The 25,319-nt window shown below is 44.1% G+C and overlaps 1 protein-coding gene across 2 annotated transcripts in view; it reads right to left on the bottom strand.

Moving 5' to 3' along the window:
• CNTFR (ciliary neurotrophic factor receptor) overlaps positions 1-25,319 on the bottom strand; it is a 1,120,093-nt gene that overhangs the window by 713,382 nt on the left and 381,392 nt on the right. For both annotated transcript variants that reach the window (XM_069626824.1, XM_069626823.1), the window contains exon 3: positions 6,976-7,055. The gene's annotated coding sequence lies outside the window, so the exon portion shown is untranslated. The remainder of the gene's footprint in view (positions 1-6,975; positions 7,056-25,319) is intronic.

A 25,319-nucleotide genomic window follows, 5' to 3' on the forward strand; every position in this document is an offset into this window, starting at 1 on the left:
GTAGACACCCCGGTGTCATGATATTTATGGGGCCTCCGCTGTTAATGGGGACCATATCATGTCATGTTAGGCCATGGACTGGAACTTTGGGATCCCAGCTCTCTTCTGATGGGTTATGGCTCTTATAAATCCCACTGATTCTTGTATTCTTTTATTTTAAATTGACCGTGCTGTTTACCATGGTTTCTACCAAACACTATATCTCCCAGGACTTTCGACCTGTGTCTTCTGTTTTTAACCTTGCATAACCCATATTCACATCTTCTGGCACAAAGTTGACCATGGTCGGGTGTGCAACAGTTCCATCAAATAAAAGGAATTAAATAAAACCCACAGAGCTATGTGAGTTTTAATTCACTAGTTAGACATGACAACATCTTAATGTTACTGGTGTAGTGCTTACGTGTGTCTTTTGGTAAGGTTGGGCAAGAACTCAGAAGCACTGATGGTATTGATGAGCGTTGAGTACTACAAAGTGACCTGTTGAAGTTGAAGCTTACCAAAAAAACAATACCAACTATACAAAATGTAAAGGTATATTGTGCCTGGGCCAACCAGTATCTAGCACAGAATTCAGAAGAAACCATAGCACTTCAGAGGCAGTCCAGCACAGAGCATCCACGGGCCGTATCAGGACTTACCTATGTAATGACTTACCTCTGTAGAGTTTGGAAGAGGGAGAGGAGAATGTGTTCACCTCCCACTACTATATTTATACCCTGTGTATCTTACCTCAGTGTAGCCAAACTGTCGCGCACCCAATGTTTTGGCCAACAATTTCCAGCAGTCCCATCCATTGTGGCCAGTGGTGAGGTATCATGGGATTTGTAGGCTAAACATCTGAAGGGCTTAGCTACTCCTTAAAATTCATAGGGGTATAAATACAGTAGAAGGTAGTGAACGCATTTCGCAAAGGGTGTAGTTTTAGATGAAGGCCTTACATGAGTGTTGTCAGAGGCATGTGGAGGAAGTGGGAAGGACACAAGTACAATTACAAAGACCTTTGTCAACGAAGGGGTGGTTAGATTATGACATCTTCATCCATCCATAGATATCACAGGTTTAAGGAAAATAGAAGAGCAGGGCTTCTTTCCTTGTGGTCATAGGTGAAAAGGTTTTTATCTATGTAGGAAAACATGAGAATTGATTATTCGAATGTCTTGAATTAATCTTAACTACTGACATTGCAGCCAATAACTGAGGATTCACAGCATGATCCCTCCTAATGCAGTGGTCTGTATGTGCAATGTGAGTCCAAGCGTAGACTTTCTATACCAGACGTGTGGTAGAATTACACGTAACCACATTATGTGCCCCAGTTAGTATGCCAGCACTGGTGACTCTTGGCTATCCTCACGCATGACACCATGTTCATCGCCTTTCTTTAAGCCCAGAAACATGTATCTATAATGGGGAGACTATGTCAGTGCTCATCGGAATTCGAAAAACAAGATTGTTGAGTCTGCTTTGGTCTCCTTAGATCTCATTCAGCATTAGGGGGAGACAGGTGCGGGGGAGCCCATGTGAGGGAGCAGGAATTCAGTTTTCTCTTGCAACATCAAGGGGATTAGCATCGCAGACCGGATGTTGCACTGTGTCCAGACCTGGTGGAGTCAGTAGCTGCCATGAACTTGGGGTCTTCCTTTAAGAACCACCTTCCTAAAGATTGTCATAGAATCCATGGCTGAGAGAGTTCTGTTCACCCAGTGAAATCTCAAGGCACTGCACCATGTCACATTTTGGACTTTCTGAAGCATGTCCTAGAATTTGCATGGATGCCTTCTTCTATATGACAATATCGCCTACTAAAATACTTAATACAAATAAATTGGGCATCATTACGAGAGTGCCGGTGCGGCAATAACGTGCCGGTATTACTGCATACCGGCACGTTACTGCACCGGCACACTCCAAGTTTGCTGGTAGGGTGGCGGATTTACCTCCAGCTATGAGCAGGAGGTAAATTCGCCACCCTACCAGCAAAAGACTGCCAGTATTAACGGCCCGGTAAAAAAGGTGCTGGTAATGCCGGCAAATCCCTGATGGAGACCTAAGGGACTTCATGGAATGGGGATTTATCCGCGATCTGCCAGTTGAAATGTGCCGGTAGTTCAGGTAGACAAAGTGGCAGAAACGGTATTACAGTTTGCCGGTATCCCGCGGGTAATACCGACGAGATAGCAGTAAACCTGTAATGAGCCCCCTTGACTAAAAAAGGACTACGCTTTTGTTGAAGCAAGTATCAATATCTTCCCTTGTACCCGCTAGCCAGATACGGCCTCCCAACATGCCAAAAAGAACATCTCAGGAATTACCTTCAACCTGCCACAAATATTTCATGTGCATAATCAGCAAAATACCTTGCCCCGCTCCCCCTCCACCCACTGAGCCCCACTCAACTTCACCCCGCTTTATAGGAATTACATATATTATTACAATTATATTTGTGCAATTCTTGCTTATGACTGGAACCAGAAGCCTTAAATGCAATCTACCACTATAAAGTAACATCAGTATTGGTACGATTACTTTTTATGAATAAAGCATGCACATTTTATATTTCTAGGACCGCTGTTTCCAAATTCTGTATGTCAACACTCCTTTAATGTTCTCTTGCTTGGCATGTTAGAATGAAAAATCCTCTTCTTCTTAATTCTTCAAGCAGGGCTCAAAATGTGCACCCCCCACTAGCCATTGTCTAGTGATTTTTTATTATTGGCGAGTAAGAAATGGTGTGCTGTGTGTATGTATAGACTTCAGCGGGCGAGTGATGTGATGGCAACTTGCACTATGCTTCAACACTAAGCTTTGTAAAATTCTCCATTCTCCTTTGTAGTCTGACTCATTTCATTGAGTTTGCCCAACCAACAGAATGGATGGTTCTATGCGCCGCTTTCTAGTACAGTTGCTTTGACTTCAGTTTGGTCAAATCGTGTAGCTAGCATGAAACCTGTCTTTTATTAATGGGAGGTTCCCCTCATTTACCCTTCCCCTCACCCCACCCGCCAAGATTTATTTCATATATGTAGATATATATATATACATATATATATACAGGGAGGAACAATGCTCTTTTGATCACAAAAGAAGGTACAATAGATAAGAAGTCAGATTTGACGGGAAGCAGTGAGTTTCTTACAATGCGGTCAGTCTGAGTGAGATTCTGACCAGGTTGTGGGGGGAGTAAGCGCAAGAGTCACCGGGGATAATGCAATATCTCCACTATACCTGTACACATATAAATGTACGACGGACGGCCTGCAAGATACTACCATCCCGCGGTACAGGTAAGTGTAGTTGAAGTAATCATGGACATGTATAGGACAACAATAACATCATACGTTCATCCAATCACTGAAAGCAAGAATGCATTTAAAGATCCTTGGCCTAAACCATAAATGTGTCCTTGGAACTGTCTCTCCATACAAGTGCAGCATAACCCTTTACCAAATGCACAAATCCTGCACAATCCTGCAGTTTTCCATAAATGTCTTATCTCCACCACGACCCATCAAGGCACTCAATTTTAGGGCACAGCTCTCAACTCACATCTGAATGGCTCCCCTCCACCTTTCCTTCACGAAAGATTTCAACACAGTCACCGATGCATAGACCACGTTGGCTTCATGGACAGAACGACACATCTACCAAACAGATGGCAATACGTAGATACCATCGCGTTATCTTGACATCGCCATTCTGCTCTATCCGAGAGTGGTGTAGCAAGCTAACGGAGCCTACACAAGGATGCACGCTGGGAATTGCAAAAACAAGGTACATAAGCTCGAAACTAACACAACCACCTCTGGCACCGCAAGCCGCATGCACTTCACCACACTGCTACAACACATAAACCACACCAACAGCACACGTGGGCTGACGCCGCTCCGTTACTCGCTCCAAAAATCAGCACACAGTGTATACCGAGATGAAGCTGCAAACATAACACCAATCTTCTCACTATCCTACGTCCGCTTCAGCCTACTAACCCATCCCACCTTCTCGTTTGCAGATCCGCCAGAGCGCCTGGGACCAACTCCATTGGTGACGGTGTGCGGTACAAATATCTTTAACGTTTAACATTTAACATATCACCCACTATCTTCTGTGATTCACGACTTATCTTTGTATCATAAATAATGCCATTTTCCCCACCCCGGTGTTCATGGGTCCTTCTTGTGTCATTCATAAGCAATATCCTGTTTTCTTGGCCATGCTTCTATACTGTCTTCCTTAACCAGAGTCTGTCTTGGACTCTCGATGTGATGCAGGCATCTATGGTATTTTAGGAATTCATTCATCGGATGCCCCCATCAGCCTCCAATTCCACAGAACACTAAACACGCGGCTCTTTCAACAATTCCTATTGGACCAATACAAATCCTGCCCTCCCTCCATCCATAATGCTCCACTGCTGTAGAAAATGCCAAGCCCAATGCTGGCACCAGCCCACTGTAAAGCGCTCCGCTGTTATCAATCTAGGTTGGCGCTATAAACAATAAAATAATTCATGGTCATTTGTTTTGTTTCGTTGAGCATTCATCACTCACATTTCACCTGTCTCCTCCTTTTAACCATGCTGGATGAATGTACTGACACAATAAGGATTCTGTATTCATAACAATCATTTTATATTCGTACAATTCACATATAAACAGGCGTCTGCTTCTTTTCTCTGAACATATAACGTTACTGTATTTTCCTTAAAGCGTTAAAGGTGTAAAACATAATAGCTAACAATGTTAAGTTTTTATTCTAAATAGGAGCTTGCACTTGGATTTAAAATCGCATTCACAATCATGATCTACTATAGAGTGTCGAGGCATTAGGCAGGGAGGAAACTGAACAAGTTACAAATGTTACAAAAACTCGAAGGACCTAATAATACGCAGAGCTGGAAAGGATAAGAAGTAGAAACAGAGGCTTTAATGGATCAGACGCACACATGTCAATATCAAGTAGAGAGAGAGCCAGCAATTTTCACCAGATGTCATCGACCTTTGCATGTTATTCTCATGTTTCAAGCAAATAAAAAATGCAGCTAAGGGTCCCACGTTGTTTGGTTGTTTGGTGCACCGTAGTGTGGGAAGTGTACCACGCTAGGTTAATGTATATGCAGAGTAATCTTACTAATGTTTTGTTTCTGAAATTACCTTAATTGAAACACTGGGCTGGCATACCCACACCTCATTTTTCTTTAATTGCAAACTCCTCCCAGCCAATCACGTTCCAACACCATATTAAAAAAACCACAACCAAGTCAATGTGGCTGCAACATTTATGTATCATTTGGCAATTTATTCTACTTCAATAAACCTGTCTCACGTATTGTACTTTACTTAAAAATTAAGGGTGTTCTAATAGCTTTATAGTCCTGCAGCTTGGGCTGTACACGGCATTATGGTCCTTCACACCTTGTTGAATTACTACAGAAAATGTTTCAATCAAACATAAAATGTAAACTTTTCCTAAAACCTGATTACAAAAATGATTTAAAAAAGAATTGAGTTTACACTGGCAATGGATACACACTGAGGAGAGACCTCGCAACAGGCCTTCTTTTGCATTCCAGCAAGTTCATCCTCACTTTAGTCAGAATCTTCCTTGTGTGTGATAAGAAGCACTAACACACTGAAGTCAGAGCAATCTTCATCAAGGAATGAGGATGGGCTGGGAATCCATTGCCTTCCTGTTCAACCACACCTCAACAGCACCTTATTCCACTGCCGGCACTTACTCTGGAAAGGTTGGGTGTGCTGGGTTGCAGTGATGTCCTACAATGTGCCCTAGTGACTATACTTTCACCACCAGAACTAACTGATCAAAGATGCAAGCACCACCTCCCTACTTGAGAAGGAAGGGTGCTCTGAGCCAAACCCCTCTGCTACCTTGGCAAAATGGTATGCCCTAAAAGGTTGTAAAACACTACACGCACAGGTGTCGTCGCTAAATGTGCTTTTGTTTACCAATGCTAATAATGCTCATTGCAGCCCTTGGAATGTGGGAATAATTATGGAAAGGGATCTTCATTGGACAATCTGTGAGTTATACGGTTTTGTATAGCTTGCCCACCCCCTCACCCCCCCGATTGCTCAAAAGGCAGAATTCTAAGTCTGTCTGCGAATCAAAGCGCACCCGCAGTCAATTCACAACAACAGTACAGGCAGATTTTGGAATGTACAATGTATATACCATTTTCATTTATTTATCTATTTATTTGGTTATTTATATAGCGCTCACAGTCCGAAGGCATCTGGGCACATTTTATACCTGCTATATACAATAGGTCCGCCACATAGGTCTCTCGGATGTTTGATGGTGAGACGTGCTGGGAGTCGCAGTCAAAACCATCTGGAGAGCCAAAGCACGTAGCCCCCTGGTATATACTATAACAAGAGTGACAGGTGTTATAATAGTCTCAGGCTTTTAATGCTGTCTTCGGGGGAAACTAACGCCTGGCAATGCCCTCCAGTGGGGTCAAGAAAGCAAAATTATAATATTGTACTGTTGGCGTTCCATTGTAGACAATGGACAGCAGAGGGCCTTAACCTTGCTACAAAGTTCTCTCAACATTCCGCGTCAGTGACAATTTCACCCTTGGCCAACAATCCACCAGGACACTGCTCACTGCAACGTTATAAACACCTTCTCCAACTGTTTCTTTTGTTTCTAACATGTTTTTATAATTTTGCTTTACCTCGTGCTCATGACTCGGGTGGGGGCCAATACACTCTGTCACTGCCCTCTTCAACAGTATAGTAATGCCGCAATAGCAGGTAGAGAAGAGTAAAAAAGTACAAAAAAGGCAGAATTGGTATAGTAACGCTCATCTGAGGACAGAAGAAACTGACACTGAAAAGGACAAAACAATAAAATAGATCACTTTATAAACAAATCTCTCCTTAAAAAGGTTTCGACCAAAAAGTCTGTAAATAATGAGGACAGTTATAGGTAAAATCAGTTTTAGGACCATACCTCTGGAAGGAGTTGGATGGAAATCAGGGGTAGCTCACACTCCGCTGTGTAATGGATCCAAATCAATGTGCTTAATCAACCTAAGGAAAAAAATATACAGATGTTAGATTAAAAAAAACACACACCCTCCAACGCGATAAGTATGGCAGGACTAACACTGTGGGGGTCATTTTCAAACGGGTTGGAGGGCAAAGGCTATACAATGCTATAAACCTTTCCGTTTACACTCCCATCAATTTTAATGATGACGCAAGGCAGAGGACGGGCCTGGAGCAAAGACGGCATCTCCACCCGCTTTCCTTCCACCCGCTTGAGGGAGCACTTCTTCACACACCTGCATGAGATCTTCGTGTGGCAATATCATGAATGGATTGGAATGGAATACGCGTCTCATGAGCACCTGCTAATGCGCCAGAAGATTAAACGGGAATACATAGGAAAACCCCATCTGCAAAGCATTTTTGCAATTAGTGTTGTATATCTGCAAACGCAGAGAGTAAAAGTGAAGAGTAAAGGCAATGTCGCCTCGTTTTACGCTTCATGTTGACTCCCCGCTGAGAGAGTGATGAAAAGTGCATGCCGGGGACCCGCGCAGCACAGAGGTGTACACGCAGGCAGTCCGCTGTGCTAAATGGCCGTCGCTTAGCGAAAAAGCCCTTGTGACTCATATATATTTAATCACAAATTCTCCTTGAAATTAAAAAAATGAAATAGAACGATTTCTGGCACCCACCCGCTAATTCTTTACATATGCAAGTATTATCAGCTGCTTATGTCTTCCAAAATACCATGTTCATATGCACACTAATCAAGTTCAATTTGTGGCTGGTCTTTAGTGTATACAGTGGGGTTCATTACGACCCTGGTGCTAAGGGATTACCGGTACCGGTAAGGTTACCGGTACCGGTAATCCCTTAGCGCCCAATCCCCATAACGGCGGCTGGAACCAGCCGTTATTGCAGGGACCCGCAAAGGGACCCTGGAGATAATTACGGTACTGCAATTTGTGGTACCGTAATTACCACCTTTCACCATTCCCATTATGCCCTAAGGGGCAAAAATGGGAATGGGGAAGGGCCCTGGTGAAATGGGGAAGTACCGCTCCGCCAACCTTGGAATGGGGTGGTACTTCTCCATTTCACCATGGCGGACACGTTACAATACCGGCAGCAACCATGGTGCTAATGGCGCCATGGTTTAGCACCGGGGTTGTAATGAGGGCCAATGATTTTACTGCATAGATGAGGCCACATTTTTTTGCTTTGTTATCATATTTTATTGACATTTTTACATAATGAAAAAAATAATAATCACGGGCTCGCTGAATCAACCCAACCGCCATTTTCCTTCCTGCCCCCAACTCTTCAACAACAAAAAGAGAAAAAGTAAATAAACCTTGCACATCGAAACAGGAAGGCTCATTTTTGCAGTGTCTTGTCCGACCTCCTATATCTCCTCAAGAAGAGCAACCACAGTTCCTCTGTTTTCCATTTAGTTTTATTCAACATGTGAGTGAGATTTTCCACTGTGTATCTCTCCCATGCCTAACAAACCCACTCCTTTCGTGTGGGTGTTGATGTTGTTTTCCGCTGCCTAGCTACACAGCTTCTTGCTGCCACCGGTAGATGACATGCCGTATGTCCCATTATGGTGCGCTCCTCGTCACCCCCACTAACCCCAAATAATATTAGCATGGGTGAGAGTGGGCATGATATTCCATCTAGTTCTCGGATCCAGGAAAGGTCCTCCGTCCAAAAATTCTGCTCTTCGCTTCAAGATCTCTATGACAATAGGGATTCCCAGGATATAGAGTTATACAACTATCTAGTGGGTCTAGATTTTTGCTTCGCACGTACACCTCCCACACACATTCATGGTCACACATTGGATTGGGTTATCTCACGGAATATCAGGACTTTGAGCCATTCTATAATCCCCTTGGATTGATATGATAGGTTATTTATAACGTGCTTAATACCCAGAGGTTTCTAAGCAAGGACCGGGGGATCGAACCTGTGGTGCTCCGGTTTGTCTTGCTTCCAAGGTGAGCACGTTGACCCTGAGCTATCCTCCCGAGACACTTGGACTGGCCATGTAGCTATTCTTTTTGGCACATCCGAATCCCCAGCCATGCAGATCCCAGGGGACCAACAGGCAGTTATACCCTACCGAGATAGGCTTAGGCTTACCGCTGGGGTACTTGATCCCACTTTTCATGCTACTTTTAGAAACGAAAATAGTCTTCTAACTATGAAGCACCTGGTGGCTCCTTTTAATTCTCAGATCGCGAAAGTCGTGGCTGTTATTGCTTCTCTAATTAAGGCCAAAAATGTTGCCAATAGCTTTGAGGTTCGTGGATATGGTCCCTCAACAAGGGAGCCGATATGCAGCTTAGCGTCGAGGACCATGAAGTAAGCCAGCGAATACTAGTCCTTTCCTTCCATATGTCCCACAATATTCCCAGAACCGGGTGCTGGAGTATTCTCCATAATTCTTCAAATTATCAACAGAAATGTATAGTTATCAATCTATCAATATAGTTCATCATTAAAGCGATGTCTGTGACATCCCATCACCCTTCAACACTCCCAGAATGCTTCCCTCCCCAATCATTATCGACTCCAACTTTTATAAACGAAAACTCTGTGTTTGATACTGGACCTCAAATTAGTAAAGCACCTCCTAGGCTTTTAGCAGTGCACGGAATTCACTTCAAGGTTGTGGGTGTCATTCACCAAGATTTCCCAGACAGAGCTCCCAAATGTAGAATCCCCAGATAAAAATCGTGAAGGAACTGAAAATAGGTTGCATGCATCCCATACAATGTATATATATATATATATATATATATATATATCTAGTATGGGATGCATGCAACCTATTTTCAGAGTATATATATATACATATAAAAGGCTAAAGACGTCTGTGCAAAATGGGGGACTGCACATATACAGTCACGCACATAGGAACATGGAGCAGAGCTCCCAGAAGCGCCCTGGCAGCCCAGCCCTAGCTGCCTAGCACTCAAGGGAGAAAGAGCTGACTCAGCAGAAATGGAGGTGTAGCCCGTACATGCAGATGGACATACCGGTGTAGGCGAAACACAATAAGCAGCACATAGATTCAGCCCTCAAGAGAGAGCACACGTGCAGTGGGACAACAGGAGGGGAACGGGCGGAGAATGGACATGCAGGCGTCACCTAAACAGAATGAAAACCTCAGTGTACGCAGAAGTCAAAATTCACCACACTATCATTTACTCGGTTCTTCAAGTTAGAAGAAAGGGCTGTGTTGTTCCTGCCGGGTCCATGCCGGTAGTATGAGCCTGATTTCCTTTAAAAAAAATTAAAAACAAGAATGCCCAGCATAAAAAGAAAGGCATGTTTTGAGGGTGATCTCGCCTACTCAGGAAAGATGTATATTCTTAGCCTTCAAAAGTCATGTCAGCCTAGTTCCTTTTTAATTAAGTGCAGATGTAGGACACACTGGGCCTCATTACGAGGTAGGAGGTAACCATGCCGCTTTTAGCAGCATGGCTAACCCCATACCGGGTACCGGGTCCGGGTTCCGGGAATAGGGAATTACCAAGCCATTCCGACCTTTGAGGTCCCGGTAATTCCCTTTCCTGGGACCCGGTACAGCCATATTCCCATTTCAGCCCCATAGGGCTCAATGGGAATGGGGAGGATGCTAACAATGGACCTGTTAATGACGGGCCTGTTAGCATCCTGGTCTGCTAGCGGGTCCCGCTAAGGACGCCTGGTTTTACCACACGTCCTGAGCGGGACCTGCGAGCAGACCTCGTAATGAGGCAGTAGAGGGATAACGGCGCCGGCAGCTCTACCAGCACTGTTAACCCTCTACCGCCTAGGTTGTAATGAGACCCATTGTCCACAACGTCCACATCTCCTTGAACATAATGAGACTCATCACATCCCTTTGACTGGGATTCTGTTGGTCCTAGATCACAATGGTTGCTTGGTGGGTTTCTAATAAACCTAGTTTGAGTGATCCTTTCACACAATCAATCAAGTCATTCTAGGCCCCCTGTTCAGAATTCCAAGACACAAGGCAGTCCTACAGGCCATCATCTGCATCTTTAGTGAAGGCTGAACCAACGGCGAAGAGTAGAGTGTCAAAGCCAATTGTTTACTGGGAAGGAAAGGTTTAAGTAAGCATGTGTCGACAACAATTCTTAATGCGTGTTCAACTGTATCCATTCAATTTTATAGAGTGCATTGTAATACGCTGAGGGATTGACGGTCAAGTCCTGCCTCAACAGGCTTTACGGAGTGGATTATTGGGAATCTGCTGGAAAGCAGGGGTTGGCATTAGCGGGAAAGAGGAAGGGAGTGGGATTCAGGCAGTGATAGCGCAGAGCACCGAAAGGAAGGAGAGAGCGGGGGGAAAGGGAAGGAAAAAAGCGGACACAGGCAGCGACTGGGGGAGCCGGAAACAGGACAGGGGATGAAGGAGATGGACCTGACTTCCAAAAGACAGTATCAGAGAGATTCGTGGATTAAAGGGGATCCCACTCCCCACTTTGAAGAGTGAACGCGGTGCAGGACAAGAGCATGCAAAGAGTAGGAAAGGTGGTGCGGGGAAGACCCCTTATGGAAAACAATGGGGCAGGAAATATACCAACTCATGTACTGCCTCGCCATCCTCAAACTAAGTATTATGATTATTATAATTATAATTGTTCTTTTCTATCATGCTAAATACCAGAGACCAGTTTCTAAGCGCAATTCAAACTTGTGTTGATATGTGTTGTCTTGCTTCCAAGACAAATGCGTTGCCCTTGAGCTATCCTCCCGGTTGTGTTTCTTGATTATATCCACTTGTTTGTTTTAAATACTCTTCGTATGACTTGAAGAAGGCCTTTGTGTATAGCTTTTGCTTTTCTCATCGAAACACATGTAGACACATTTCCAGAATGCTGGGAACGGATTCCCACATTTCTTGCAGAGCCTTGTACAGACCAAATGGCACAAATAGTGTTTTGTTCATGTACTCCAGGTTACTCCCTTCAGCATGGATACTGTTCTGAACAGTATCGATTTCCATCTCTGCATGTACTGTCCACCCTTCCAAATGGAGCATTGGGCTGATCCCTCGCCTCTCTCAGACACACACTCCTGATCCTGCGTTGGATCATTGCAATCACTATCTCTTTTGTAAACGTGTTTTGGACTGACAAATGGAATGCTTTGAAAGAAAAAAGATTTCTTAAAGATGTCTGCCGTAGGTTCAGAAGGAATGTGCTCCATGTCTAACAAGAGGACTTGCAGCAACTGGACAACACAAGTAGCTCCATGGATGTTTAGACACAACTGCAAAGACAAGACATGCATCAATATCTACACAGCACATCCTCTCACACAATGATTTTAAAACAATGAATTTAACCCCATGATCAAATGCATAAACAATATGAGATGGTATGGGTCTGTCATTTTCACTAGGAAATCCCAACCTTAGATAAGATATCAATATTTTGATGTAATGGTTCAACCTACACTGATGCTTTATATTGATCTACGTGAAAACAACGTAAATGTTACTGCGAGTCAAAAAACATTACATATTTTATTTTTGTTCCATTTTGAAATTGTTCATCAAATAAAATGTGGTGGGGACTCCACACAATCGCCCCCAACCCCTACATTGCTCCACCTAATTAATACCCCAACCTAACCCCCCCTATTTTTTCAATGAAATATATTCAAATTCGATAGAAAAAATGTGATGTATTCGTCCTCATTATTGTAGTGTGACACCATTTTCATATGAGACACATTTATCATAGTTTGGCACTAATTGTATTTTGTGTTTTGCAATGTGTTTGCAATATTTAAGAATTGGCTTGCAGGAAATACATTTGATTGGATGGCTAATATCACGCAATCAGAATGCCATGACAAGTCACATCAATTGGCAACAACGTCCAATGTAATCTGCAGTAGAGACCATCCGTAATCGGCAGTAGAGAATCTGCATTAATCTCACTCAAAGTCCTGTACAAATGCATTTCAACCAATAGATGTGTGCTCCATTCATACTAGGCAAAAGGTTAGAATGATGACACGATCTATAGGCAATGTATCCTTGAAAGGGGACCTGGTCTCCCAGAGAAACATTTTCTTCAAAGTCAGTTAAGATCTAGATCAATGGGAAACACACACTGAGTTCTGTTCAAGTACTCGGGAGGATAGCTCAGGGGCAACGCGCTCGCCTTGGAAGTAAGATGATGCAGAGAAACACAGGTTCGATCACTGGATCTGTGCTTAGAAATCTCTGGGTATTAAGAACGTTATATATAGGAGCCCCCAGCAACAGTTCCCCCACCGTGCTCTCTCTTTGGCAGCCAGCCCCGCATCTTTATGACATCCCCCTACGTACGTGTGCCCCCAGCATGGTCCTCCTGCTGTTCGATACATCGAGTACTGGAGAATCTGGGCACCCCCCTCAGTCCGACTCTGTGTCGTCTATTGCCAATTAAAGAAATTGTGTCTCCACCATTAAAATTGATGTGGTCTTCAGTTTGGATACTGGCATGTGATGTTGTCTCTGCTTTGTGCTTGATTAGAGTAAAGTCTGTATCTACACTCCGAGACCGACTGTGACTAAATAAATAAAATAATGAAATTAGAATAATAAAAAACTGCATGGGCTTTTTTGCTCTCTGTCGGGGAGTTGCTGGTGAGATGTATTTGGCCTTCTTTGAAAGTACGGTGCAGGAGGGTTGGCTATATCAAAGACATGAAATCATGCTGTGCAAAGCTGAATAAGAGAAGCAAATATAACAGAAATACTGGAAAAGAAACTCTGCACAGCAAGACAAAAGAAACCCAAGAACAATACATTAAACCCTGAGAATGCCATACAGGGAATCAGAATACGATGACATGTTACAAACTACTAAAAAGAGAATAATAAAGCCTCGCAGACTATCTAATGACAGTTAGAAATACTAGACATAGCCAATTAATGACTAAGTATCTACAGGGTTGTCCAACTCCAGAACATGAGAGCCTGATCCATGTCGGGTTTTCAGGATATCCCTCATTAGTATGCATGAGATAAATTTGCATACAATGATAATCAATGTATGCAAGTTTTTTGTCATGAATATTATTGAGGGATATCCTGAAAACCCGTCAGGTTCCTGGCCCTCGAGGCCTTGAATTGGACAACCCTGAGTATAGGATGAGTGATGATAGATTAGTAATCGAAACAATCTGATGTAACCAGACCTGGATAACTGAAAATGCAATTATACGCAAACGATGTGAAATGGACCATATCAAAGATGAATCTTCCTTCCTTGTCCACTGCACGAGATATGATGGCATCAGAAGTCGTAACTTTAGAGACCTTACAACAAAAACCATAGATATCTCGTCTCTAGACGAGAAACAAAAGACGCAAGATGGGTACGAACCATAGGACAGCAGAAAAGGCAGCAGAATACATTTTGCATGTCACGCGGTAAGGCACCCAAAGGCACCCGCAAGAGTAGATGAAAACAGCACATTGGTATGCCCTGCGGCTGTGGGACTTCCTAAGTAGTGATAATCAAGAGCTTCTTTAGTTGAGCATGGTGTCGGCTTAATATATGCTCAGATCTCTAAAAGCAAAGGTAGTTAATAAAGGAAGCGCGCTAGTAAGGTGATATTAGCATGTTGTCATAGAAGGGCAAAGCGTGTAATATCCATACCAAAAAGCTGTGCGGTATTTTCTATTTAATCGATTGACCTAGAGCAGGTGACTTTATCACCCGGATTCAAATTGTATTACTTAAAATATTAGAGACATACAATCAAACAATGTGTAACTATACAGACCTAATATAGCAGACCTATATATGTATAATGAGTCAAACCTAACTTTGGCAGACCTTTGTTCATGGTCGTGCCAATAAAGCAGTATTGCATTGCATATTGAATATGGAGAAGCAGCTGCTACATTATGCAAGTGATGATTTGGCTTCTGGCAAGAATGTGAAAGCCCTGGCTTTGCTGGTTTTTATTAAGTAACACAATGATGCAGGTAATTCCATCTCTGAAAGGGAGATCTGCTAATCATATTCCCCTGTCATAAGATCAATGCCAACCACATAGTATGTACTTGTGCCCTGCTACATCAGTATCCTGAGTGGCAGCACCTGCTCTACCAGTGGCACACAGTAGGTTTCAATGTAACAGGTGCCTTCTTGACAGCTGCACTGACTGCCAAGTCTCTGCGCCACGGGGCCTGCATTTAAAATATGCCCCCCTGTTCCAAAGACTGCATGCCCAGGAGTCCCTGTTCTGGTGACACACTATACTCTAAATATAAGCCATGCCTGAGTTAGGATATGGTGGCCAGCATCTCTCAGAGTTATCCCAGCCACATTACATTGATTTTTCTCACATCAGCTATGGAAGGAATTTGTGTATTCCTCCCTGGGAAGGCCTGCCCTGTCCACTCACAGGACTAACCTTGAGAGGATTGCTTCTCTTTGTCCCTTTATAAGGGGAGGTAACACCTTTTCTCCTAGAACAGCCAGTCTATAAAACGCTAGCCTTGGAACAGAAACCAACAGGCACACCTATTCACAGGGCGCCAGGCCTCACACAAGGGGGCTGCATTTGTAAAGGCCATTGATTCTATTGGGACGGGGGTGGGTTAGGGTATCCAGAGATGGATCTGTACAGTTTTGGGAGGGTTATGCTATCCTGATTCTCTCTTTCTCTTTCCTGTCCCCTCCACTTCAAAGTAATTTAAACATGCTGGACGTGTGTGTATTTTCATCTTCTATAGTGACAACAGTCAGTATTTAGTTCCCCTGAAGTAAACATACTCTCCTCATATCGTGGTATATGTAGATGACAGGGGAATAAGCACCGTTCCTGGCATTGGGTCTATGTAATTTGTTTATCTTCCTCATAAGAATAGCGCTTGCATGTGGACACTAACACTGGTATCTTAAAACCCTAGTTGGGTCTAAACGAATGTATGTACTTCATACACTAAATGGTGGTGTGCATGTAAGCAATATGAACTAAAAGATAAATGCAAGATAATTCTCCCACAACTTCCAGATTTTAAATAAACATGAATATCAAGAGATATATGTAGTTTTGTATTGCAGAACACTGAAGTCCTTCAATATAATGTTGAGAACATTGGTGTCCCAGAAGAAAAAATGAATTAAATAATTTGCCCCTGAAGAATGTTCCGCAATAAGTAGGGAACAGAAACATGTCAGGCATATGGACGGCAATTACTATTTAGTTGTGCTGCCCAGCTTTTTAGACTTTCTGAATGGTTTTATAGCACAGCCTCAGAAACTATCTGCTGACAGTTAAAAATAATACACATAGCCAGTTCATCAAGCAACTTTTGGGATTTTGTGACATATTGTGTTTTCTTTTGTGTTAAATGTGGGATCTATGTGAATTTCAGTTCAATGGTTTTTGTTCACTTATGTCACATGGTGAAGGGTTAGTGGTGTTATATCTGTAGACATTTGATCTCCAGATCCATATCATTTTTGGATTTTCTCTCATGAGATTCATACGGGGTGCACTACATGTAATAATGTAAGTGTGTCCAAAAAAATCCCAAAATCTTTTTTATTAAAGATTTGTTTTGTATTATACATATTATTTTTATGGATATAAATCAAGTCTGATGCATTTTTTAATACAATGTATACAAATATATACATTTTTTCAGAATGTTCATCTTGAAGTGTTTTATTTTAAAATTTGTACGCAGGATAATTTTCAGGAAAGGATCTTGATGTGATGTATGTGTGTCACCTTCCCCCAATGTTTGGGAGCCTGAGAAAAGGGACTGACATTGGCCCTTGAGACCCCTGAGTGGGACACACAGCACTTGGAAGCCAGACCAGCGAGGCCCCTGTTGTTGATGACGACCCGCTCTGAGCTGCGACACAAGCACGCTCGACGCTGAGCTATCTAGCTGGAACCTTCGACGCTGCATTGTGGTGTCAGTTGTTCTATAACCACTGTTAATTGTTTGACTCCTTTCACCTCCGAATGCTAATTTTTTGGGCCAAATCGTGCTAACATATAGGGTGGCAGGCACCACCCTATGCATCTGATAAAAAAAAATATTTTCAGTTACTTTTCCCAAAATCCTATTGTAAATAAGATTTGGCTTGGTGGATGGATTTGGATCAAATCTTCCCCAAATAAATGTCTGCCACTGGCCCCTCCAAACTAGAAACCTTCCCATAGAGAAAAAGGGGCTTCCACGCATTAAACTCACCAGACCGACTTGTACCAAATAAGAAACAAGTTGGTCACCACACTTGTTGTCTAGCGATAGATGCAAAAGCAAAAGACAAGGAAGTTGGAATTAAGCCTTTACTATTTAGGGATCCAGGACATGAACCGACTATTCAGCCGCATGTGATTCCCTCATTAGGAGGCACTGAAAGCTCTGCTTCTCTGTCAGTTTCAACAGTAATCAAAAGTGTACAGAAGCGGTTGTTATGAACCGCTGATATGTTTAAATGTTGATTACTTTTTGTAATCTATTGGATTGGATTCTGATGTATTGCCTGTTACACTGTGTTTTGTTCCAGTGCCCTCTAACTGGTGTGCGCTTTGAGAGAATTCTAAATGAAAAGGATTAAATGTGTGGAGGTAGAAGAAAGCCCCATCAAAATGTGGTGGACCCTCCGTCTCAGAAAAGTTGGGTACAGGATGGGGGCCAGTGAGAGACCCTTGCTTTGGTGGAGAATTAGTAGAATGGACACCCAAATAGTATGTTCCTCTCAAGCCTAAAAGAATCACCATGTATGTATGTATGGGATTTAGAAAGTGCAATCCTACCTCGGGAGCAACGGAGCAGTGTACTAAGGAGACGCACCAAGAGGTGTGGGGGATACAAGTAAGTCACGGGGGAAGCAGAGGATCTGCAATAGGTATGGTGAGCATCTCATCCTTGAGAGGGACTTCGAGACAGGCAGACGGTATGCTCTTGACAGTTCTAAAGAATTGTATGTGTAACAACTCTCTACATTGTAACTTTTCCTTTTCAATTACAATAGCTGAAGGATAGCATAACTGATTATAACGCAGTGGCCAACCAGTAAATACTAAGAGGGTCGCAGACACTTCCTTCGCTTTTGGTATATAGTCACAATAATCTGTTTTAATATTAAGAAACGTGTATTTGTAGTGCGCGGCTATTGAAATCTAGTGGAAAATAAATAGAGTTTCCTAGATTGATAGAAAATGCCTGGGAGGCAGAGCGCGCAGAGCGCAGAGCGCGCAGCTGACGCGTGTCATTTGTATAGAGCGGCTTGTCTCAGTGCAGCAAGGTGCTTTAATTCTGCCATCAGGGTGATGTACTGCCTGCTGGGTGCTGTTGCCGCTTCCTTGCGGGCTCCTGCTGCTGCTGCATTGCTTTTGGTTGTCTGGCTTTCAGTTGCCTTTCACAGTGCGCTCTGGGATGGAGGAGAAAGAGAAATGCCTCTAGTATGTCTTTGGTGGCATGAATGGTATTCTTGGGAAACTGTAGGCCTGTCTTGTTCATCCAATGTTGCCCATAAAACCTTTTGATCAAAGAGGGAGGAAGAGGTCAACGGGGTAACACATGTGACCAGCAGATGCAAGACGCAACAGTTCCTATTGGAACATTATCCTGGGGGCCAGGCCCAGCCTTAATGGTGACAGCGTCCCAGGCAGCAAAACAAACATTTGGCAACCGCCCACTCCCCTCACACGCATCCCCTCCCCTTGCACGCCCCTAGTCATGCAGGGGGAGGCGCAAAATGTGTCAAAAGGCACCGATGCGATAGCATCAGCGCCCCATTGTTATTAATGCACCCCACTCCTGAGAGCCGGCACGTTTCATTTCAATAGGGCGTCTGCTGCCCCCTCTTCCACCATGCCAGCTCGGGAGAGACTTTGAAAGACTCCTCTGAGCTTGGATGGTGGGGGGCTAATGGCGCCCCGGTCCCTCGCCCAGGTGGCTCTACCCTAAGGGCGGCACTGCTGGGGGCAACCCAGGCTGCACCAATGCCCTCGTAGTTTCAGAAGGAACTGAAGACCCTCTCCTTCAGTCAATACCTACGTGACAATTAGGCTCCTTGTGGTCTGCATCACACCCCACTCCCATGGTGGGAACATTGTGTGACAAAGATTGCAACCCCCCCCCTTTACATTTTACCCTCAATGGCATGTGCAGCGCTCTGTCACATCTCAGCTAGCTTTGTGCCATGTAAAACACCACACACAAACACATAATCTACTCTGGCTTCTCAGGAAGAGAAAGGCCGTGTAATGGAAATTATGGTACATAGAAAGCTAGCTTCCACGTGGCCCAGCTCAAGGGTGACACCTCCCAGCAGACCCGGCTATCGAGCCAGCAATGCTTTGCCTGCTGCGGTAAGTAAGAGCCTGTAAAGTTCCTGTGTTTACATGGATACCTAATCTAAAAAGGCAGTCTTCTTGTGAGTAGGGGTAGGTGAAATTGCGGAGTGATATTGCTGTTTTTGGTCCAAATTTCCCTTCTGCTGTTGCACAAGAAAAAAAGGATTCCGGCTGTCAAAATCACAGTTACGATACCCGAAAAATGTGAGCTTGTTGCACCAATCATTTGCAATTTTGGGATTTCGGGAATCTTTCGGTCCCGAAATTGACAAAAAAGTTGTGTGTGTGGGGGCGAAGAGAGAAAGTGGGAAAAGTCTCCCAAATGAAGTCGAATCAAAGGATTTCAGTCACCCCCAGTTGCAAGCTGACACATGGTTAGGTTGACCAGATTTAAAAAGTAAAAAACCGGGACAGGGCAACTAACATAAAAGTAGGACTAACTCTTGAAAGTGGCTGTCAAGGCTCTACACTTCAGTGGCGTTTGGAGGAGAAGGGGGTTTAAGTGTTACTGTTAAAATAAACACATTATAACCAATTTCTGACAAACTAACATTATCTTAGGTTGTAAAATGCATCATTTCTTCTGTGCGGGCTGTGCCTGCCAGCTATGAAGACCTACTACCATAAACCGGGACCACTGCAGTTTCCAATGGGAACATATTCTTGAGAAAGGGGGACAGAGCACCAAATGCTGGGACAGTCCCGGCAAAATCAGGACGTCTAGTCACCCTAAGGATGGTGCAATATATTTCAACGGCATTTTTAAGAAAACAAGGAGTATTGGTTGAAAGGGCCAAATACCCTTTACATTGTATAACATGCCTGGAAGGCAGAATACATCATCTGCTGAAAGTGAATTAATTCCCATGTAAAATAGGGGATGCGCCGCTTGGGCGTATGCGGTGCGGTCACACATGCGCAAAGCCTCCCAAGAGCCGTCTACACCCTCCCCACCCCGCCGCCCCACTACCCAGAGGCAAAGGCCTGGCGATGCCGTTATATTATGGCCAATCAGAGCCCGCTCGTCAGGAAAGCGTGCCGGTGAAGAGCTGCGCTCAGCGGGTTGCTCCGCTGAAGCCGGCAATGAGATGCTTGCCGCCTGGTAGGCAGGCTCAGCCCGGCACGGGAAGGCCATTAACAAAGCATAATATGTCCAGGCCACGCAGCGCGCGGGGGGAATGAAGAATTGAGTGAGAGTCCTAATGGAATGTACAGTGACAGCATTTCATCACCTGTCGCTGAGGGGGCCCAACCTTTGCCTGGGAGGCTTTGCTGATATCTCGAGGGATGTTGACAGGTGCACATCCAAGGTCACACATAATGTATAGTACAGGCGTGTGACTGTACAGCATCCTGAGAGTGCAGTCAGAAAAGTGGGGACACAAGTAGCTTTGCTTTTACTTGTGTCACTTTAGACATTTGTATTCAATTGAACTGACTCAAGTCTACAACTCAGAGAATGCAATAGTGGAGAAATGAACGCCAAGCCAAGAGCAGAGTGTCGCCGACATCCGTGAATCTGGTATCCTTAATGATGACATTTCGCCTCAATGAATGGGTGCACAGACGATGTCCTACAAATGCTGGCTGCTTACGGGTCTCCTTGTTCCCCTGAGAAGCCCTATTAATACATTGGGTGGTTTGGGTTTATGAACCAACTGTCAGCAGATACCCGCCATGAATACTTAATGCTGCATGACCATATTGTGAACCCACATTAAACTATCACAAGGTGTCACTTAACTCCAACTGGTAACTATGACTGTGAGGAAGACGACCATCCGAACGGTGGATGTGCCCTCGCCTGGCCTTTTTTGAGATTTTGAAATGAAATTGAATGATGGTAGATCAACCTTTGGAAAATGTGTGGGGTAATCCGCACACATATTCCTATGCTCACTGCACGACATACAGTTAGAATGAGTACTCTGGGTGGACACAGCATACAGACGCAGTCCCACTTGTTATATTTAGTTGGGATATGACAAGAGTACACAATGTATCTCCAGAAGTGGGATGACCAAACCCTCCCTGCTGCCATGGCCAGCTTGATTAACAAAGGCTCCATGGATCCACCATGTCCTTTTGTTGGGTCCATAGACTGGTGGAAGCAATTCCCATACCATCCATAGTGTCATTCAAAGGGACCACATGAGGCCTGGCTGCAGAGGCTAACAAAGGAGACAGAAAACCCCAACAACCTTTTATATGCAAATGTGTCAACCTGAAGACACCTTCCACACTCAGTATCGATTGACAGTGACCTGTCATGTATGGGACTGCGTGTTTACTTCCAGCACAATTCAGCTGAACTCTCAGTTCAGTGCAAACAGCAACCCATTCATGTTTTTTGACAATGGATCATTAAGTCCCATCTGGCCACTTGAATCATCTTCTGCGGATCATCTAGTTGTCCAGAACTGAAAGTGGAGGCAGATCCAGGGGCGGAGCCAGGGGTGAGGAAAGTGGGGTGGCCACACCCCCTGCCTCCCTGCTGGTTCCCAGTGCACCCCTAGTATCCATCTGGTGCCCTATTAAATGCCACCGCTGGCACCAAATGCTGCCGCCACTACTAAGCAGATCCTTCTCATTTTCAGCACCAACGCTTTGGAACCCACTAACATTAAGTTTACCTGAAGGAACATCTGGCAGTTCAACAGCAGCTGGAAAGATAGTCCTTCCTCAAGTTGTAATGTGGTAAGTACTTCCTGCTCTTACCCATTAAGCCAACCTGTGGAAGAAGAAGAAGACTCTATACAAAGAACATATCAAGGGAGACTTCAAGAGCCCTGGCCACCATTTTGTGAATTTGCCAGGTCGCTCTCCTCTACCTTGTCCATAACCACTTGAAAAGGTCTACAGACAACTTCTTCTCTAGTCTAGGGGAGAATGCTGCCAAAAAACAGGAAAACAACCCAGAAAACTACTGACACAGAGTGTGGAACCTTGGACATGGGTAAACAGTCCAAGACTCCATTACAACATCCTACATCACTTCCTTGCCACTTTATCAAACTTGTGGAATCTCTATTTCAGTAAAAAATATAAAGTGATGGAAGGTTTAATAAGTCAGTCAGCAGAGATTGTATATTGTGTTTTCAAAGTAATAATTAAAGCAAAAGCATATTTATTTTTAAAAGAATGTGATCTTGCAGTATTGACGCCTTAATTGGGCAAGGCTTATGTTTGGCTGCAAGCTTTCAGGGTCAGGGAGACTTCCTCAGGCTGGATCTGTAAGACTGAGACAGAACAGCCATGCGAACCTCACTACCCGGACTCTTTTTCCCAGAGTAGCTCTCCACGACAGCAGACTGTGAAACAGAGCCATTGAACATGGATTTCAGGTATTTTGAATCATTTTGTTTCTATTTTAAACACTATAAAATGCACGTAATGCATAGGCATTATAGTACGGACAGGAACGTTCCCTCCTTTCCCATCTTAACCTAATTTCAGTTTCACGTTATGCACTAGGGTCGCCAGTCTCTACACACCCCACTACGCTCAGATACCATAGACAATGGTAAGGGATCATGAAAGCCATAGTCCAAAACATTTGGAGAGCATCAGGGTAAACCCTTTGCACTACACTATGTAAGCAGACTAAATGAGAATAAAGACTGATGGGATGTTATCGGCCCGGGCCCAGTTAAAGGCCAGAATGAAGCGAGGGCATTTAGCAAAGGTGCCCAGACTGATAACACCTGATCATGTGGGTCGGATCGGATCTTAACAGTATTAGCACCCCAGGATGCCAATCCGGTAGCCCGGTTTGCTGAGAGCATTGAATACACATACTTCAGTAAGATGGCCACCATGGTTCTGGAAGGTGGTGTTCCATATGGAGCCCCTCTTCTATTTCCATGGTGGCCATAATGGGCCAGGAACGAAAGCAGCAGCAGCTGCAGCGGAGACAAGAAAAAAAGGGAATGGACGGTGGGGGAAGATGGTAGGCGGGAGAAGTGGCCCTCAGACAGCTAGGAGTGAAGGCTTACATCGGGAGATTAATCCCGCGTTCCTTGCCTCCTCATTGCCTGCCTCCCCCATTCCGGGTGCTAATGCATTTTCTCTTTTAGTTATACTAGTACTACCTGATGAAGGGACCTATCAATGGCCATGTGACGAAAGAAAATACGAGTGTTCATACATTTATTTAATAGAATAAGAACGAAGAAATACCACTGAGAAGATATTAGAGTTGCATCTCGGGTTACACGTGGGGTCTTAAAGCATCTGACCTAACGACTCATATGGGAATCCAAAACAATTTACTTAAATCAACAACAAACATACAATGAGGCCTTGAAAAAGCATCCTGGTGCGAAACAAGCGTCTGCTAAAGTGAAAACTAATATTAACAAAGTATTCCAAGATATTCCTTGACCAAAATTACCAGAGCATACATGGGAAAAATTACCAGAGCATACATGGGAAAAATTACCAGAGCATACATGGGAAAATTACCAGAGCATACATGGGAAAAATTACCAGAGCATACATGGGAAAAATTACCAGAGCATACATGGGAAAATCACACTCCTATTTTCATTTAAGGAAGCTCATTTTAGGTAAACATCACATTTTCAGTGACTAATTTCTTAATTGACAAATAATGTTTTGCTTTAAAAATGAAAAATGACCACTTAAACTTTTCGATTGAAACTGGCTATTGCTATTTTGTGAAAGGTTACGACATGTGCAATCTAAATAAGTAAATTCAGATAAAATACGTATATTGTTCAGCGCAAGTTCTTTTCTTCACCATCCATTGTGGGGAATTTGATGTTGAATTTGACTCTAGCGCAAGGTGTTACCACTCTCGCCAGAAGACCTCAGCAGTGTCCTTCATGAGATCATTTGTAACTAGCACAGAATCTGGTAAGCAAAACTAAGCTATTAAAAAAGATCCCATCCTCACAACGTCTCATGTTAGTGGCTCTAAACACGTGGTTGTTTCCCGGGGAACATGTGTATTCCCCCAGCTTTGGTAATGAGCACAGTGAGCACACATTTACACTGCACATCCAGTTGCATTCTAGTGGAGTGTAAGATGTGTATTTAACTAGATTTTAAACATGTTTTGCATTCATAAAATCAGGAGGCTGACAGGTTTGAAATCTCATGTCCTGACTCAGCACGAGTCCTGACGGCAGTGCTTTAAGTGGGCAGGTCCTTCCCGGCACTGAGTACCTGCACTTCATTTTTTTATCGAGAAAGAGGACCAGAACCTCTCCAAGGTAAAACGCAGTATTGGTACTCAACCATGTGGCATTGAGCAAGATGTTTACACTTCGTGAAATGGTGCAGAATGCAGTGCGAAGCTGCTGCAGCCTTTGCTCGTCTCCTCCCCTGTACCCCATGCTGGGTCCCAGCTTTTATCGTATTCCTCCCAAAACTGCGTAACAAAAGGAAAGACACAATCTCTGACTATAAGAGCCAATGTCTGCTGACCTAACAATAGCAGCCCTGGCGCCTAGCTGGGGCGGCGGGTTGGGATGCGTAGTGGTGGGCCGACAAGTGGGAGACATCAGTAGGAGGGGGGCGGGGGTGCATCATCGCGGAGCGGAGCTGCGAGCTAATATAATTTTCTGGTGCTGCTGCTCAGTGGGGAAAGCATTGTGCCAAGGGGTCTCAGGGGGGTACAAAGAAGGGGGACACGAGGTGCTCTCCCTCTCTTATAGCCCGCCCGATATCAGTAAACTGTAGAGGAAGCACGGTTCTCCAATGTCCTGCCTTCTCACCCTGTAGTTTGGGGGTTGATAGGAGATGTGCAGTAAGTTGGGCCACATTGCATTGAATTGAGGTATTGGCTCAGCAATTTGGGCCACTGGAAGAGAGCTTAATTGCTGATCTATGTTATCATCCAAGGTTCGGCGTGGAAGAGCGATATGTCATGCCAGGCACTCACTGAGCGCTCCTCACCGGTCTGGTCGGTTTACGAGGTCACAT

The sequence above is a fragment of the Ambystoma mexicanum genome, chromosome 6p (genome assembly GCF_040938575.1).
Source record: "Ambystoma mexicanum isolate Mex_15411 chromosome 6p, UKY_AmexF1_1, whole genome shotgun sequence".
Classification (NCBI taxonomy): Eukaryota; Metazoa; Chordata; class Amphibia; order Caudata; family Ambystomatidae; genus Ambystoma; species Ambystoma mexicanum.